Source organism: Centruroides vittatus, unplaced genomic scaffold (genome assembly GCF_030686945.1).
Source record: "Centruroides vittatus isolate TY-2023 unplaced genomic scaffold, ASM3068694v2 contig_577, whole genome shotgun sequence".
NCBI lineage: Eukaryota > Metazoa > Arthropoda > Arachnida > Scorpiones > Buthidae > Centruroides > Centruroides vittatus.
This window is the reverse complement of record NW_027122345.1, coordinates 324600-337354: the sequence shown is the minus strand read 5'-3', so window position 1 is coordinate 337354 and position 12755 is coordinate 324600. Positions and strand designations below refer to the sequence as shown.

At 32.8% G+C, this 12755-nt stretch overlaps 1 protein-coding gene across 2 annotated transcripts in view; it reads right to left on the bottom strand.

Annotated features, from left to right (window-relative positions):
• The window catches only part of LOC136979074 (protein Wnt-5b-like), a 224643-nt gene that overhangs the window by 131613 nt on the left and 80275 nt on the right, over positions 1-12755 (bottom strand). For both annotated transcript variants that reach the window (XM_067274978.1, XM_067274977.1), the window contains one exon: positions 6785-6819. The gene's annotated coding sequence lies outside the window, so the exon portion shown is untranslated. The remainder of the gene's footprint in view (positions 1-6784; positions 6820-12755) is intronic.

Genomic DNA, 12755 nt, shown 5'->3' with positions numbered 1-12755 from the left:
ACTGTTTAGTTGAAGGCAATTGAGAGTAAAGGAATTTTAAAGGTATAATGTGCTATTCACTTTCCTTGGTCGAATCTCCTCTTCTTCCTATTATTGACGGTCTTATTTGAAATAAAAATTTCAAATGAAATAACGGAAATAAACAAAAGGTAGTGAGAGGATTTTATATTCAGAAATATTAATTTTAAGAAAATATATTTTCTGAAAAATGAGAAATGTTACTGTGATTAAGTTCATTCTTTTCTCCTCTGCTTTCCTTTAAATTCCTGATAAATGACTTTTGTGTTTTCCAATAATTTTAAATCGTGTTTGCTTAGAGTATTTTCTTGTAATTTGTGACGAGTTGAAATAAGCGTCAGGAGTGCGATAAGAAGGGGGGAACGATGGTTTATTTATAATTTAAGCGCAAAACAATTTCGAACTAAAGTTATGAAAGTAGAAAAAAATTCAGAAAAGAATAATTTGCTTTTCAGTGCAAGACCAATGTAATATTGGTAAACTGATAGAATTTCCATAATTCCCTCTTTCTTCGTGTCTTAAAAAAGTGAAAATTTTAAAAGTCGCATTAATTTGAGATAATGAAATTCCAGAAATAGAAACAAAAACATGAATATCGAATAAGTTAAATATTGTTTGAGAGAATGCTACAACAGAACACTCGTACATTAGAAATAATTAAAATATAGCAGGAATCGATGAAAAGTTGCGAAAATCTTTGCGATAACGATTGTCTTTTGGACGTAACTTACATAACACTCTTAATTATCTTCATCCCGATAAGAGGAACCTATCTTCATAATAGGATACCGCTTATCAAAAGTTGGCCTCTAAACTCACCTGCTGACAAGACAATGGCCTCGAGGCCTGTTTAGCGAGTGGGGAACAGAGAAAGGGACCGAATATATCGATTGACACAATCTCTTCCTAGATTGCTGTGACAACACGGAGAGGTCCCGGATGCGATGTTTACTGTGTCAACTGCGTGAGAGCAGATTGACATTTTGTACTAACGCCGTGCCAAGAGTAATGTGGAAACTATGTGTCAACATTGTGTCAATATTTCCGAAACTGTAGCGGTTTATGCATATCGTTTTGATCGGCGGTTTACCTACCACTCACATTCCAGCGAGTTTGCTATTCGTTTCGAGTGTTTTGATTTCTAGTCAAATACTCACTCACAATATTATATTCGCGAATTCACGAGTACTTCGGTAGTAGTACCGTCCCGACACGCCTAAATGCCAATCATCCTCCCCACGCATCACCCAAACGTCTCGTCCGTAACGAAAAGAAACGTGTTTCTTTCTTTGGCGTAACGCATGTTGCGAGGCAGCGCACTTTTCAAACTCAAGGCCAGCTTTCTCCTCCACCACGCCCTTAAAACGACCCATATTTCTCGCACCGTTTGACCTCGGTTCCAATTATTATGCTGTTTATCTCTCGTAAAAATTATCATTACGTTTGCAACATTTTACGGCTCTGTTTCCAAGGCGTAAGAATCATAACGTAACGGTTTATTGGAAACTGTTCGATAATTCTAGAATAGAAATTCTAATTACTTGGATGGGTGAATCGATCTATGCAAAAACCATTTTCTTTGCTCCCAACGCATATAACGATACTTCTCTAGCACGGATAATCGAACTGAATAATTATAGAAACAAATGATGGGGCAGAAATTTCGAATTCGAACGTGAATCGTGATTCGGTTTGCTAATCTAGCATGATGCGGCATATTTTTCATTCTATAGATTAAAACGGATAATCGCCTTGGTGATAACACTATAAAAAAGGCTAAAAATATTACTTTCAAATTTTCTCTATGAAATTTTTACCATTCTTTTTAGTTATTTCGTCCGAAACTTTTATAATATTATAAAATTTTTGCTTACGGTTAATCGGATTGATTGATATATTTATTTATTTTATTTTGTGAAATTAATTGTAGTTTTTTTTTATTTATTTAAATGCTCGCTAACGCCTTTATTTATTTATTTATTCGTTGGCACAAACTTGGCGTTTTTTTACAACGAAACTCTGCATGCCCCCTAATAACAAATGGGTGATTATATTGCATAAATGGTTTTCGCAGACTATATCTGTCATGCACGGGTGTGTGGCTTGCAAAAGGCGAGGGCTGTACTTGGAATAGATGCGCCATCAGTTGCAGAACCGGTTACGTAGCAAGCAGCAGCTGTCGTTTAGAAAGGTCATCTGATATTATATTCGACCTTCTGCCCTCGGAGAAGAATTCGAACTTCCATACGATATTCTAAATAGGGTTGCGGTTTTAAATATTTTAATAACTCTTCTTTATCCATTCGATTTCTTTCTACTTCCAGATTTTTAGCTGCCTTTATATCCTTTTGCTTTTTAATTAAATACTTACATTTTTCTCAAAGTTTTTCGAATATAATAATTATCTTTAAAATATTTTTCTTTATTTTGGTAAAGGATGCTGTTTACGTCATTAAATCTCAATAAATTATGATTAAATTATGAAATCTAATCGGAAAACCGAGTTCTTAGAGGAAGAGAAAAGGCAAAAGTAGAATATTTTCGTGGTAGTAAAACGCATTAATAATGGAAAATGGAAATAAATAAATATCAGAAATATAGTTAAATAGGATTTTAATTTAATTTTCTAACCTTTCTATTTATTAGATAAACTTGAATTGCTACAGTTTAAATACACAGCCAGAGAATCGAAGAAACAGCTCTAAATCCCCGTTCTAACTGCCGTGGAATGTGTTTTATAAAACGTGTAAAAGGAAAGAATATTTTCCAAAATAATTTCAAGGACACATTTAGGGGTTCTTCTAACAATGGTTCGGGTTAATAAGCAATCAATCACAATGAAGTCATATTTTGCAAATTGGCTTCTTGGATTTCTTTTGTAGAATTATTTTAATCACATTCCGGAATTTTAATTTGATTCGGCGAGTGCCTTATGGGAGCCGGATTATTAGATAAGAGTTGAGTTTTCTTGTTTATTTATCTAAGAAAATTTTTAATTATTGGAAAAGAGTTGATTAGAACTGAAATTCCAATACACAAATTACAATATTCGTTAAGTAGTAGCTGTTCTTTTTTAAGGCGCAAAAGTTGATTCGGTGCAGGGGTTAGAGAGTTTCAGATTTTTCTTTTTCTATCACGAAAACTGAGTAAAGAAGAATAAAATTATTGTGATTAATGATTAATAATAAAGTTCTTTAATCTTCAAAATTGTTTTTAACTTAAGAATATTTTCTATAAAATAATTTAAGCGGTTTGCTTTTATGATTACAGGCTTATATGCTGCAAAAATCTGTAAACTTATTCATAACTTGATCGTTAAAAATAGATAATATTTTGTGTAAATATAGCAAACCTACACATTTCATCATTCAAGAAAAAATTACAGCAGTGCTATAAACTTTTAATCATTGTAAAAAGATTTAATTTTTGATAAAGTACCGCGGAGATACATCCAGCTTTAACGGTACAACACAATAATTTTTTTTTTCCGTACGCAATTAAATGTCCATTTTCTTTTGAGTGTGTTCCTTGGAAATGGAAGATAGAAACGCGATCTTGGTGAGAAACTTTCGAGCTATCGATCTATCAAATTTTCGAAATAAATTAATAGATTGTCAAGGGTTGGATGAAAGTTCTAAGTGGTAGATCTAATTGAGGAAATATTGGACGATAGCATCTTTCTTAATTTCAATAGGTCTACTACAAATAAAGGAATTTATCATCTTTTTCCTCTTGTTAATAAATCAATTTTATCGAAATTTGTCGTTAATTCCGTATGACCAAAGTAGTTTTTTTTTAAATTATACAAGTACGGATTTTATATTCTCATTTAGAGTTTAGAAATAAATGATCGCTTAACAATTAAAAATCAGTTAAAGTCTAATTATATAATTTTAAAAAGTGCAATTTAATTGTTATAATTCTTAACTTTTTGTTCTAAAGTGCCTTTAAAATTAATATTTGTCCCCCTTAATTTTTTTTTCCTTTTTTAAATTAGCTAATTTTCGAAAGACAATTAACGAGTTGTCAAGTTAAAATTAAATACATTTTTAAGTTATTAAAATCACATTTAGGTTGAAAGTAGATAAAATTTGATTTTAGTGCGATAAAAAAAATATTAAAGACCCGATTTATTTTTGCAATTTTTAAAATTTTCCGCAGGGTTTAAAGAGAAAATATGGCTAAGCGTTGAATTATAATAATTTTTTTTTCTTCTTTTATCAATTGTACTTAGTATTTTATCATCGTTTCTTTCTGAAATTCAACAATAAATACGGCAAAATTCTAAAATGAAACTGTATTATTTCATTCGTGTAATACAGAAAATCCACGTTTCGGAAAGTTTAATTTATAATTTTAATAACGTTAAGCTTTCCGCTTTAATATTTAAAGTTTTTATTTAAATTTCTATGCTAGATACTTCTAGACATTTTCGTCGGGTGTAGAGGGAAGCATATTTACGACATGGGAACGGATTGAAGACAATGGGTTGAGGGTGAAGGTCATTACGTGATGAAATACAAGGTGACACCTATGCAACGAAGACAAGTTTATGTCACTTCTCGGCGTTTATTCCTGTTGAATTTTAAAATGTTCACTTCCCGATTTTGAAATTAACACATTCCCGAGCAAACATTGTGCCAAATCTTTCGATTTCGAATGATTTACAGGAATTAAAGAAAGCGATCTTCGGCTCGCATCTGCAATTCATCAGTTCTTGTACCCGTACCGTAGTGTAAAATGTTTGCTAGAATCCGTGCACCTCGCCCAACAACGCAACCTTCTGTGGGAAAATCTCTAGAGCTGTCAGATCCACCTGCGTCGCCTGTCACTCGGCGGGGTACACTCTACACTCCTACCTTCAGTGCATTCTGGCACTGCCAACCTTCCAAAAAAAAGGAGAAAAAAACTTGACCTTATCTGGACGTGGCAATTTTTTAAGATATTCGTTTTTAAATTAAATCGACAGAACGAGCATTAAGGTACAATTTAAAGTTTGTAGATTAGTTTTAAGTAAAATTTTATATTAGAGGAGAGAAAGCCGCGGGGCAGGTGAGAGTTGACTGCAGGTGTTGACCAAATTCGCCACTGGCTGAACAGGGTGTGTCGAATCCTAATAGGGGATCAAAGTAGCATTTCCTCTTTGCAATTGAGGCAATTCTGTTTTTTTATCGGGTGGAATATTTAATTCGGTTCTCGTTACGGTGTACTTGTTGAACGAGTCTAATTGAAAGAAGAGGCATTAAAAAGGGATGGCGGAGCTGCTCCTTTTATTTCCACTTCCCCGGCAATCTATTAGCATCAATTATTTTATTATAACTCGATATAAAATCCTTGATCTATCAGGGAAAAAACTGTTTCCTTATTTACCCAAATCTATTTCCGTTATGTTGTAAAATAGCAACTCACATGTAACTTATCCTCCTACATTTTACAAACTTAAGCTTCTAGAAAAATTTTTTTAATGCAAATTAGACCATAATAACTGTAAACACTAAATAAATTTAATTAATTCCGAGTTTAAATTATGGAATGGTTTATAAGAAACGTTGTTTTAGAATGGCATATTAAAATTATCCTGATTTTTTTAGCAAATATCTTGCCAAAAATATAATATTTAATATAAGCGATTCAGTCAAATTAATTTTTAAAAAATTTTAATATATTAAAATACTTGATACTAAATAATATGTCGGCTTTTCTAGTTAATATTAAAAGACGTGTTCTTCCGACTACCACTTTATATATGATCACGCTTCACGAAGGCCTTCAGGCTACTTAAGTCTATAGTTTTCCTATCGAAGATGTAGCTAAGAATTGTAATCAAATAGGCTTGTTCTTATAATTAAATTTTCATTAAAATTTATAATTTATCATAATTTCTTTTTAATGAATCTTGACAAATAATTCAATTAATTATATTTACTACTGATGAAAGTGTTACAAGTAAAATGAATTAGTCAATACGAAAAGGCAGTAATATTTGAAAAGTTCCGAATTTTTTTGTAAAGAAACCTGTGATATTTATAGAGTCTGGTGTTAAAAGATTAAAAAACCGCTCTATTTTTGCCCAGATAAACTAGTAGAAGGGTAGAAGAGAGTGAGGTTTACTTGAGAGACTTTCCGTGTATCGTGTTTAACATAATTTCTTAGTAATCTATAAGTTTAAATTTTAAAGCCATCGAGTAAGATTTAAATGCGCATAATTTTAAAATAGAAGAGGTCTTTAATGTGCCTAATGGTAGTTAATGCCATGAATATTATGATGTCATGTTTCAAAATCTTCAACTAACATCTTCCAAAGAAGTTGAATGACATTTATTTATCCAAATGTTAACATTCAAATATTGAGTTATTTATTTACAAGTTCCTTCTGTTTTTTAACTAACAAAACCTTGTCGTATTGTTACTCAAGCATTGCAGTCAATCTTAAGTAAAATTATGTCTTTGCTTTTTATATTTTATTAAATACTTAATGCTTTAATTTATATGTGGACGATATTCTGCTTGTATCGAGTAGATGAGAATTTAATTATTGTTAATAATATTTATATGGGCATTTATAGCCCTAGTATTTACTCTTCGAGTCGTTTCTTTGGCCTAAATTCGCCAAATCAACACAATATCTTCCCAGTTTTTTGCATCCTACACACCTACACTTCAATACGTTCTGACTATATTATCTGACGATATTTTCCAAAACATTTTCATCTATCAATAATACACATTTTTATTCAAAAGGTTTCATTTGAAAAACACTACTCACTTTGAAAATGGTTTCTTCTTTCCCGGAGGCCCACTCTGAAAAATAAATATATTAAGCTAGATCTATAGCTTTTAAATATGTTTATTTTATGTTATGGTATGTATATAGACCATTACAGTGAATAATTTTTCAGGGGGGAAAAATCGAATCCAAAAATTGTAAATTTAATATTTACTTGCTAATATTAAAACTGACGATTCTTTAAATCAGTTGATAATCTTGTTTACTATTAAAAAAGATTATCAAATTACCGAAACAGGATTTCGATCTAAACATATCCATTCGATAGCTTATCGTGCACGTAAGATTTACGTCTATTGAGAATTTATCTTTGATTTTTATTATTAGAGATTTCTCTCATGCTTCAATCGTAATTTTAAAAATAATATTTATTTTAAGAAAGATGATATTTAAATATTTATTCCACTTTATGGTTAGGGGGAAAATTAGAATTCAATCTATGTTGTATCCTTCCTTCACTACAGGTGCTTAGAAAAACTAATGAGCCTCCTATAAACGCAGATATTTTACGTGCTCTGCTATGTAGACACCCGATTTGCGAGGTAATGCAAATATATTGAATACGTTTTTGACCGCACGTCTCGATATTATATCTAAAAATACGTATGATACGATACAGAAAAAATCAGAGATTTAATACATTTTAACGATAATATTGACAGAAACAATTGTTATTTACTTCGACGCAATAAATGTCCACATGTGATCTACATCTACGAAACGATTGCAGGAAGTGACTCATTGTCACGTGACTCCGTTTCCGGGTGACTCCCTCTCAAAGGTTTATCCGCCGACTTGGGTATTTATAAATCACGCAATATCATCCACAATCGCTCGAGTGAATTAATATTGTATATACCAAATGTTATGATTTTCAACCTTTATAATTGATTTAGGCCTTTTCCTACGTACTGTATAATTGATAAAATACGCATTGATGCGGTTATAACGAAATACATATATATATATATATATATATATATATATATATCAGCGAAACATACGACAAAATTTAATTTAGATGCTATAAATTAATATGGTTTGTAGTTTCTTGTTAGAACAGAGATGTCTGCGTTATAAATTAGACACATTAGTTTACAGAGTGCACTGCATTCATGAAAAGAATAGAGATAAAATATATTTTATTATTCGATCGAGGGCCACTGGGATTTTACGTTTCTAATGCGCCTTTTAATGATTATAAATTAATTTGAAATTAAATATTTTCATCTGAAGTAAAAGAGAACGAAGATCGGAATAAACTGACAACCAACTCTATTGTCAGATTTAGTTCGTTATATTTAGATCTAGTTCTTAACTACAACTACATTTAAGTAACAGAGTAAACCTCGATTTAACGACAAAAATTTCTGTCCGATAGGAAAAACTTAAAACACTTATTCTCGAATAGAGCATGCCAACAGATTGGAACAATGAGGTAATGTGTATCAATTATGCAACCTACAGTACAAATTACAATGTTATTTTATTCAACCTATACACCGTAATAATATTTTAAGGTCGTTATTAATATACGTTTTTAAAACGGGCTTTCGGTAACAGCGGACACCTTTTTGCTCCAATTAGTCCGTTATATCAAAGGTTTACTGTGTACGAAAAAAGAATGTTTTTAGATGTTTAGTTCTTTTTAAATTATGCAAAGTATCGAACACTTAGAGATTATTCTCTTGGATGTTTCGTTCCTCCAGAGCCGATTATTAGCATCTTTCTTAACACCTCGAATCTAGTAAGTTTCAGTCGATGCGAGTCACTAGCTTGGCCGCGGGTGCTCATTAGCTTTCAAAGATAGACCAGACATTCCGGGTTGTTCCAGTGTTTAACGGAATTCCAAGAAATTAATTCTAACGCTAGACGAGTTGTCGGAAGAAAGGTGGAGAGGTGGGTGGTTAGTTCGGAGGATTTCTACTCGTTCCAAAGGAGAAGATGGAAAGGTTCGCCCAAGCGTGTTAGCAAACAGGGAAATCAGCTTAGAGTGGTTAAGTGCCACAACCGTGTCCGGGCACGTAATCAGAAATTTGTAATTCGTCTCCCTAATTAGATGCGCGGAAAGGCATGAATGCGCCCGTTTTACCCTCAAAACTCGACCACAATCGAAAAGAAATAGCATTAAAACCCGAATTTCGCCAGAAACTAATTCATCAAAGCGAAACTAGAAAAGTTATAAAAGAGAAGATAGCGCGCAACCACCAACGGATCTTCGCGCCACGCGTAGCCAGAGTTTAAAATATGTTTTCCTCTCCAGAGATTTATGGCCAAGTTGGCGCGAATTAATCTTTGATGCGTTTCAACAAAACACGATACGTCACGAGAGGAGGGAGAGGATCTCCGTGCTGGAGATGAGCATTCCTGCTGTAATTTCCTTTTTTTTTCTTCTTCTTCTTCTTTCCCCTTCCCGGAAATTCGGCCGAAACCAACTTCATCGCCAAGAAAAACAAGGGGATAAGTTTCCGCTGCCGAGAAAAAACTTTCATCTGGCCAAATCCCGACGGAGAAACGGAGAGAGAGAGAAGAGAAAAAGTGGCCGACGGAAGAGAGAGAAATAATTTACGGAAATAACAACCGCCGTGTCTCTAGGGTAGAGTCGAACAATTTATCATATTCCCGTTATCTGTCACGAAGGATCGACTGAGACTAAATAGAATTAGTGGACGATCTCTCTTTAAAGTCGGGGGACGGGCAGTCGAGAGGGGCCTGCCATTGTTTCCGATTCCTGTCGACCCATTCCGCTTCTGTTTGTTCTCTCTACTTCCGTTGGTTCTCTTCCCACACGTTTGGTCGGCCAAGCTCAAAAGGTCGCTTAATCCTACCAGATAATCTCCGGATAATCCCCTCTTCTTGCTCTCAATAGCCAATGAAACCACTAAAGTTCGCTTAATAATAGAAGCATTGAGAGATAAATCTATTAAGAAACAAAACCGTTTGCATTGATTCTCTTGCACTCTTCTTTCTCTCCTTACTCTACTATTGTTTATATGCTGTATTCTATTAATTACTGCCTCCAAGTCCAGTTTTGTCTCCATTGCAACGCGGTTTTTCACTAAACACAAATTTATAATGCGATTCTGATCGGAATCCTGACAATTAAATTAAAAAATTGGGAAATTCTCTAACTTAATAAACATCTTAATGGTATATAAAACCATTTTATATATCATTTTTGGCGTATTTTCTGCGTCAAATCGCCGAGTGCTATTATATTTATGAGGGTGTTTTCGGTCGCATGCGGTCTAAAATCACTCATTTCGAGTCTTAGATTTTATATGATATCTCTCATATTTTAAACTTAACATGGTATATGTTTAACTTAGCACACAAAACCTCATACTTCTAAAACTAATAAATATTTACACTGAGAATTGACAAGAAAAAAACCGAAAAAAAGAGCTGGCATAAACTCTAGTTACTGACGCTTCAGTTTCGAATTTCTTTTGGATAAATTATTTGGAATCATCCATTTCTTGTGGTCCAAATTAACGAGTTTCTTATGATAAATAGGTACAGTACCTACAGTACATAAGGAAAGAATGAGAGCTGTTAATAAGAATACAAGGGATTTTTAGAGTATCGCGCTAAGTTTAACTGTAAATTGCGGCCTAGTTTCATCGAAAGAGATAATAATTGATTTATTAAATAGAAGAAACTAAATTATCGTGGCCCAGACTTGATCAAAGAAGAGAATAAAGCAGATTTTTGCCTCTTGCTCGATGCTTTTTCTTGTCGTCTTTGTTGTGTCCTATGCAGTATGCAGGTTTCGGATTGCGAAGAAAACAATGATGACGAATATTGCGGCCGGCTATTTATCATCTCTCTGCAGCTAATGGCAAATGCCGACGGGACCCGTTGCCATCGGTTGCTATGGCAACGCGGCAGTCATTAACGTCGCCGTCGAGGTCATCCGGGTGGTTCTCTCGCACTATCTCGTGTAACACGTGAGCGGACACGGGAGGAAGACAGACACCCCGCACGGTCCATTCCTCAACACTGTTTCCCGGATTACAATATACTATATTACAGTTTTCGACATTTTAAAATATGTTTATTATTATTTAATAAAGTATTTTAAAAAATATATAATTAATTAAATGGAAATATTTAATTGCGATTTTAATATTTCGACAATCGAATTTCCTCATCTTTTCGAATTTTTATTTATGTATTATGTAGCATAGAAAAGAGATTTGAAATGCTAAACAAAATTCGTTTGCAGTTGTTGTTAGTGAATGATCATTTAAATAGAAGAGGTCATTATTTCCCTATTTTATCATGTACACGTGATTTTAATGGGGTTAAATACAAATTAAATAATCAAAGAAGACTAATGATTTTTGAAATTGTAACTTCATTATCAAAAAGTTTGATTAAAATATTTTATAAATTTCCTCTCTCTCTCTCTCTCTCGATTGTTTTTAGTAGATTAGAAAAGTATCCAGTTATCAGGTGATTGGATATTCAAACATTTAAAAAAATAGGGTTAGAAAGACTCAAATACAGCCAAACCTCCAATAACAGCCACCATTTTTTTTCCTCCGAATAAAAATGCATACAAAATAACCTCCGAACAACGGCCATTTTTTATGTTCTCGTCAGTGGCCGTTGTTGAGAGGTTTGACTGTATACTCAGCTACAACTTTATTCGTGAATACATATCAAAATTGATAAAATAAATACCAGTTTCCAAATTTAAAGTGGCTTCTAAGTAATAATTCTAAGTATTTTCTGTGAAAATGAAATATAAATTTTCTAGCAAAACAGATTCTAATTATTCGAAATATCTATAGAAGTTAAGGCGGTGTTCCTCCACACAATTTAGTTCATATTTTAATAGTTGAGCAGATTAAATCAACTCAATTAAAGCAGGATTAATAGAGAAGTATCAAATTTAACTTTAATTGAAAATCAGAAAAGCGGCGTAAAATAATTTCAAATTACAAAAATTATAGGATTTAACTGTAATTTAATAACAACAAATTAAATGCACTTCGTTTAGTAATTGTTTATTTGAAATGAAGAAAATGAAATTTGCATGAATCTAGAATAAACAGGTTCGATTCCTCGTAAAAAAAGGGGGTAAAAATGAAGAAAATATGCTGCAAATTTGGGTCAAATTTTAAACATAGAAAAGAGGATCCGGTTGAATGGACTTAATCCTCGACAAATGGAACAGCGCACTGACCAGTCCCCAAAATTCCTTTAAAAAGTTGTATTGATCTCGCCTGTAATAATCCTAATCATTTTCACCAATGCTTTGTTTCTTTATTTTTCACTTTCTTCTTCTTTTTTTAATATAAAATCTGACAAAGAATTTCCAGTTTTCAGCGAAAAATTTATTACTGTTAAATAATAAATAATCAAATATAATTTAGATAATTGTATCAATATAAAAATCATTCAGTTTATCTTAAATCGAAGTTAGTTGATCCCCTAAAATATCTAAAGTATTCTGTTCTACTTTTTCAGAAAGAGTTAACTTATTTCTTTACTTTTCTAGACTAATAAAAAAAACAAATTATAAAAAATGATTTCATTTTGATATTAGATGTTATTCTACTTCGGTGGCAGAAGCGATTAAGGGGTGGTTCTAAGTGACAAGCGGCCAAGTTACCAAACCAATAGCATAGTATATTTGAAAGACAACCGAGGAGTCAGCTTATCGTTTTGGGAGACCGGGTTTCGAGCCCGGGTCAGGAATATTTCAGGGGTGGTCTCTCCCGAATATGCCACTCACCCCATTGTGAACGTGACCAAACCCACGATGGGTATTATAAAAAAGACCTTAGGTATCTTCAGGGAGAAAAGAGTTAAAAAGAAAATTTTCTTCTTTTTCTCCTTACTATCTTTGTTAAATTTTATCAATTATCAAGTTATCCCTCGGTCGTAGATAAAATAAGCTCTCTTGTTTTCATACCTTTAAATTACGAAAGAAAAAAAA